Here is a 6,740-nt window from a genome sequence, read left to right as displayed (position 1 = left end):
ATATCTTGAGATTTATCCCATTGGGCAGACAATGTTCTCAAAAAACAGAAGGCCCAGTACCAAGCATAAGAAACCTCTTTTCCAACGGCTTGTGTGCATAGTCTAAGGAACTCCCAGAGCAATATAAACTACTGATATAGTCCTTGTGCTCAGCACCTTACCAGAAGTTTGAAAACTGAAATTGTTCTTGGTAAAACTTAAAAGGTCAACTTTATTAACTGTCCTGAGATTTCACTTTGATGCAATTTGATCCTGGAGGAGCTAAGAGCATGGCCTTGAATGACAGACAATGGACACTATGAACATATCCAAAGGCAAGATCTGAATATTATTTTTGAAGAAAAAGAGTCAATGAAATTCTGACCTTCTAAAATATTTCCTAGTGCTAGTTTATTTAACTCCCACCTTATAATATAATTCAGATTAATTTCTCTATACAAACTCCTTAATGAACTTACTTGCATGTTTAATTATTAGCTCAATTTTCTCTGATTGTTGGAAGCACTCACTGGAGGAATAAATGTGCATTATTTTGCATTTCCCATTTCTCTTGTACTGTGGTTGAACACCTGCTTTGTCTGTGGTCATAGAACCCATCCAGGATGGATTCTTCCTCACCTGTAGATTGTTCTTTGCTGCTGTCTGATGGTTTTCCTTAGGGAATGGTAAAGTTTCAGAAGCTCCTCACTCCACCTTGTCCTTTGTTTTCTTATTTTAACAAAATTCAGAATATCCCAATGTTCTTTTAAATTGAGTTTTCCTTAAGAGGATTGAGAAGGTTTATTTGTAAGATCTACACATTTTAATATTCTTTGAAAGCTGAAAACATGATTGTAGAATGTTAATAATTTTCCCATGCTTGCTTCACTCAACTACTTTGTGATTATTTTTATTCCTCAGTTTCAGAGATAAGGTCAACAAACATCACATATCATGACTTCTGGGTTCTGTACATCTTGATATTAAAGGATTACGTCTCCAGGTTCATGCAATTTATTTCTCAAGAATGGAAATGTACAAAAGAAGTTGGTTTAATGTGGAAAGAATTTCATACACATGAAAGAAAAACAATAAATGGAAAGGTTCAAAGATCAGCTTAATCATAAGATTAGCCTTAATATTGGAATAAGGTTCAAGCATTCATTTTCCATCAGGACCAAGAAATCTCTGGTGGAAATTAAGCGGATCACAGATAATTATCTGGCAGAGATACCACAGGGTCAAGACTAGCACCAAGCGAAAAGATATTCCAATTAGATTTTTTAAGACATCCTGACTGTAATAGTTTCTAATTATTTTAATATTTACTATAAAAAGCAGGGATAGAAACCCTGTTTCTGAAAAGCTTACCTTCAAAAAAATACCACCATAAACTAGGGTGATGTATATATTAAATATAGAACACATTTTAAACTTTATTCTAGCACGAATGATAACAACAAACACAAAGATTAAATTAAAGCAGGATATGGAACCATCCTTAAAGTTGAAACAAACAAAGAAATTCTGAGCTGCCCTAGAGGAATTTTCTTATCTCAGTACAGTGGGGAGGACAGTTCCAAAGATTACCTCAAGACAACATGGTAAATGATGAATTCTAGCAAAGGTAGTATTTTCAGTGGAAAATACTACCTGAGGCTGCTATAGAGCCAAAAGGACAACCCAATTAAAAGTAGGAAGAAAAGAAAGAAAAACAAAGACAGACCTAGGAGAGACACAATAAATGGCAAAATATACACTACAAGATTTTTAACAACCAGCCTCAATGTGCCTTATTTTTAAATTTTCAGGACATGCTTCTCCTAACAACAACAACAACAACAAAAAAAAAAAACATAATTAAGTGAAGTTATCCCTGTGCATGTGACGGTCCTTGACACTTCTTATTAATAATGGATTATTTTATGGAGAAAAAGTGAACAACTCAAATTTTACAAATTTAACTGAAATTCTAGTGCAAAATACAAAGTTATAAAATAAAAGAAGACAGACAATTATGAATAAGAGTAAAAATATCATAAACAAAATTAAGTAGGGCTTCAAAATTTAAGAGGACATTGCAGAAATGCATTTAGTTGGTAATATATCAATATTTAAGAAAAAGTACTTAACATAGCAGCAAAGCAATGCAGTTTTAATACTGCCAAAACATTTTTAATTAAAAGATTTTTTTGTTGTTGTATATCTGTGTGTGAACTATGAAAATGTACACGTGAGTGCAGGCTATCATATAACTGTGAAGGTCAGATGACAACCTCAGGGGTCATTTCCTCCCACTGTAGGATCTAAAGATCAATCTTGGCTCATTAAATTTGCACAGCAAGATAATTTTGCCTACTGATTTATTGCATCAAGATCAAAAGAATTCTTTAATGTGCCAACTTCATGCTACATACTGAAATAAAATTTTTCATCAAATGATGTAATTAAGGAAGTAAATTAATGAAATTTCTTAATGAATAAAATTACTGCCTACATACTTATGGAAATTAATAAAAAATAGAGATTAATAAAACAAAGACTAGTATTTGTTGTACACTATCAATAAAAATTAGGTTGACTATATTAATCAAACAAAAATTTAATATTAATTTGTCTATCTATCTATCTATCTATCCATCATCTATCTATCATCTAGCTCTTACCTGGCTAGCTACTTACCTTTTTAATCTATCTTGCTGTCACCTTGTGTGTAATATGTTTGTGCAATTTCAGTTTTCATACTGTTTATGAACAATATGTCTTATAGGAATTTTCATGGTAAACACTATATCTAAGGCATTTGAGAAATAGAATGATAGAAGTGACTAAGATAACCTGCTTTCTCTAAATGATAAAAATCTTACTTTTCAATGTTATTTCTAAAAACTCCCTCAAAACTCTTGAAGATCTCAAAAAGGTTTACAGATAACTAAATAAATTGCATCACTAGCAGTGGAAATATATAGAGAATCATTACTTCCCCATACTATTTCCATCTGATATCAAGCAAACCAAAGAAGTCTGCATAACATCTTTTGGTATTTTGAAATCTATCCAACAGGAAGGAAGGCTCCCTAATTGGTTTTGCATTTATTTCTGTATGTTCTGAAGCCAAAGGTTGTTATGTCTTTATCAATGGGATCTTCCCATGGAGGTATGGTGAGTAACTGTACTGGTTCATTTGCATCAACTTTACACAAATCTAGACGTACCTGGGAAGGGAGAATTTCAATACAGGAGTTAATTACCTCCATCAGGCTGGCTTATGGATATATCTGTTTATTGTCTTGATTGAAAGCTGACATAAGTTGGCTTAGATCACTCTGGCCAGTGCCATTTTTAGGCAGGTAGGACTAGGCTACATATAAAAATTAAATGAGAAGGTCATGGAAAGCAGCTTTCTTCAGTGGTTCTTGTTTCTGCTCTTGCTTGAACTACTGTTCCAAATTTTTATAATGATTGACTGTAATCATGATGTATAAGGCAAACATACCCTTTCCTGCCTAAGGTGCTTTATGTCATAATGTTTATCATGGCAATGGTGAGCAAAGTAAGACAATAACCAAAGACAATGACAATAGCTTGTGAGTTCTTTCTTTCTTTCTTTCTTTCTTTCTTTCTTTCTTTCTTTCTTTCTTTCTTTCTTTCTTTCTTTCTTTCTTCTCTTTCCTTTCTTCCTCTCTCTCTCTCTCTCTCTCTCTCTCTCTCTCTCTCTCTCTCTCTCTCTCATTTCCTTCTTTCTTTGTTACACTTCTAGTGCCATCCTGAACAGTAAGTTATAAGGATGTATCCCATGCCATGTAATTAGATTCTCTTTTAATAATCCATTATTTTTTAAAGCAACACTGTCCAATCATGCAGAGTGGCTACAATTATAAACACAAACAAAACAAATGAACAAACACACACCCCCCACACACACACATACACACACATACACAATAAATAAATAAATAAATAAATAAATAAATAAATAAATAAATAAATAACCAATTGGTTCTTTGAAATTAATAGCTTACTATTAGATTTCCATAAATCTTTTTCAGGGATCCTTCAGAGAGGGAGGAAAGCAAGTAAGGAGAGAGAAAAAGAAGGAGAGAGAGAACAAAGTACATAGGAAAATACAAAAAAAAGATCACCTTTTTTTCCATTTCTAATAATGGTAAAATTAAAGAGGAATTTTGTTCAAATATGATCACCAGGAATACTCTATAAATCAGCCTGAACCATCGTAATAATAGATGAGAGCCAATTGTTTAAAAATTATTAATAGTTTATGTATAGTAATAAAAATATAAGACATACAATGTATATATTTGATACATAATGTATATGTCATATAACATTGTCATAGTCAGTAAGTTTATTTTATCATTATTCACTTTTAAAAATAAAAAACTTTATGAAATTTTATTTTAAAAACAGCCCTCATGTTATTAATTTATATTTTTAAAATTATATATTATTTATAAAACTAGAACATGATAACAAAAATATTCTGGAAAGAACTATGATCTTGGTTTAGGTATTATGAAGGCTATTCTTTCTCACCTTGAGTACATTTTCAATAAACTAAAATTCAAAAGTGGAAGTGAACACCTATGAGGGATTTTTGCTTCATTTGAATTAGAAATACCTACTTCTAATCTAGATTTTTGAGGTGTGAAGACATGCCTTTAATCAAGCTTATCTGAGGTGAGAAAGTCCACCTCTAATCTAGACCATAACTTCTTCTGGAAGAATGAAGCTTTTGGTCTTTGCCTGCTTTCTCTCAACTTGCTAGCATGCACATTCCTTCATTGGCATTAGGCCTTACTCCTTTGGGTGTCGAGTACTGAAGAACAGTTGAGTCATCCAGCCTCATGGACTAGACAAATACTGGATTCTTGGACTTGTGTTCATAGCCAGCCATTATTGAATTAGTTGGACCACAGCCCATAAGTGTTTAAATTAAATCCTCTTACAGAAAGACAGAGAGAGAGAGAGAGAGAGAGAGAGAGAGAGAGAGAGAGAGAGAGAGAGAGAGAGAGAGCTAAAAGGAGATTCATTTTATAAATTGTTACTTTAAAAAAACCCTGTCTAATATAGGTATTCATCTATCCTCTATTTACAAAATGTGTAATGTTTTAAGTTTGAAAAGTTGTAATTAAAATATCTTACCATTAAAACTGAAGAATAAGAAAAGTTATCCACTGGACAGTATATATAGCACTATGTTCCTAAAGGATATCTTTATGTTTTCACCCTTTGCTTGGAGATGTTAACTTTATGCACTATGATTAAAAAATTCAAAATAGCCAGGCAGTGGTAGCACATGCATTTAATCCCAGTACTCGGGAGGCAGAACCAGGTGGATCTTTGTGAGTTCGAGGCCAGCCTGGGCTACAGAGCGAGATCCAGGACAGGCACCAAAACTGCCCAGAGAAACCCTGTCTTGAAAAAAAAAATCAAAATCATGTATGTGGCAATCTCAAACCACAGCTCTCCTTACTCAGTTTTTAAAGTATGACTCTGAGGTAATATGTTTAATTGAGTGTCTAGAGAGATCAGTTTGCAAAACTTACCACATAACTGTTTTTGGTAGTTTGAATGAAAATGGCTCCCATAGGCTCATAGGGAGTGTGGCCTTGTTGGAGTAGGTGTGTCTTTGTTGTAGGAAATGTGTCATTCAGTGTGGGCTTTGGGTTCCAAATGCTCAAGTTAGGCCTAGTGTCTCTCTCTGTTCCTGCTGCCTACCAATCCCCATGTAGAAGTCTTAGCTACCTCTCAAGCACCATGTCTGCTTGCAAACTGCCATGCTTCCTGATATGATGATAATGGACTAAACCTCTGAAATGTGAGCCACCCCTGATTAAATGCTTGCCTTTATAAGAGTTGCTGAGGTCATGGTGTCTCTCACAACAACAGAACTTTGACTAAGACACTGTGTACACAATCCCTGGACTGACACTTTCATTCTTTATTGCTACGAAATGCCCATATACAAAATGCTTCATTTGAAGGTACTACTGCTCACTGATTACAAAATGTACTTCTGTATTTTATCTGAACAATAACACCCAAGGTTGATTCAATATGTTAAATAATTCAGTCTCAATGCATGACAACCATATTCACAATTCTTCTGCTATGAAATGTTCCCATATCACTACAGGAGACAAAAAGATATTTCAACCATTATTTACTTTGAAAAACAAATTTAGCCAGGCAGAGGTGGTGCATGCCTTTAATTCTGGCACTCAGGAAGCAGAGCCAGGCAGAACTCTGTGAGTTCAAGACCAGCCTAGTTAGTCTACATAGCAAGATCCAGGAGAGGCATCAAAACTACACAAAGAAGCCTGGTCTTGAAAAACCAAAGTAAACACATACACACACATACACACACACACATACACAAAAAAAAAATAAATTCCTAATGTAATTCTTGTTCATTTGTACATATGTATCATGCATGTTGTGATATATTGAACCAAATAAGAGGTTAAGGCTGATTAAATAGACTACCTTAGATTGTCATTTTTCAGAAGAGAACAAGAATGTGACAAGGTTTTACTTTGGAACTTTTTTTCATTATGTTTTCCATTATTTTTAAGACATCTGTCATTATGTAATGCATTTAAAGACATCAAATCACTCTAAACTGACAAAACTCAGGAATCACAAAATATTATGATTTCTAGCAAGTACAACATCACAAAGTATTTCACAACTTATAAATAAGAGAAAATAATACCTAGTGTTTCTATAAAAGCTATAGA

Source organism: Peromyscus eremicus, chromosome 11, assembly GCF_949786415.1.
Source record: "Peromyscus eremicus chromosome 11, PerEre_H2_v1, whole genome shotgun sequence".
NCBI classification, from domain to species: Eukaryota; Metazoa; Chordata; class Mammalia; order Rodentia; family Cricetidae; genus Peromyscus; species Peromyscus eremicus.
The sequence above is the reverse complement of the archived record's forward strand: the minus strand, read 5'-3'. Positions refer to the sequence as shown.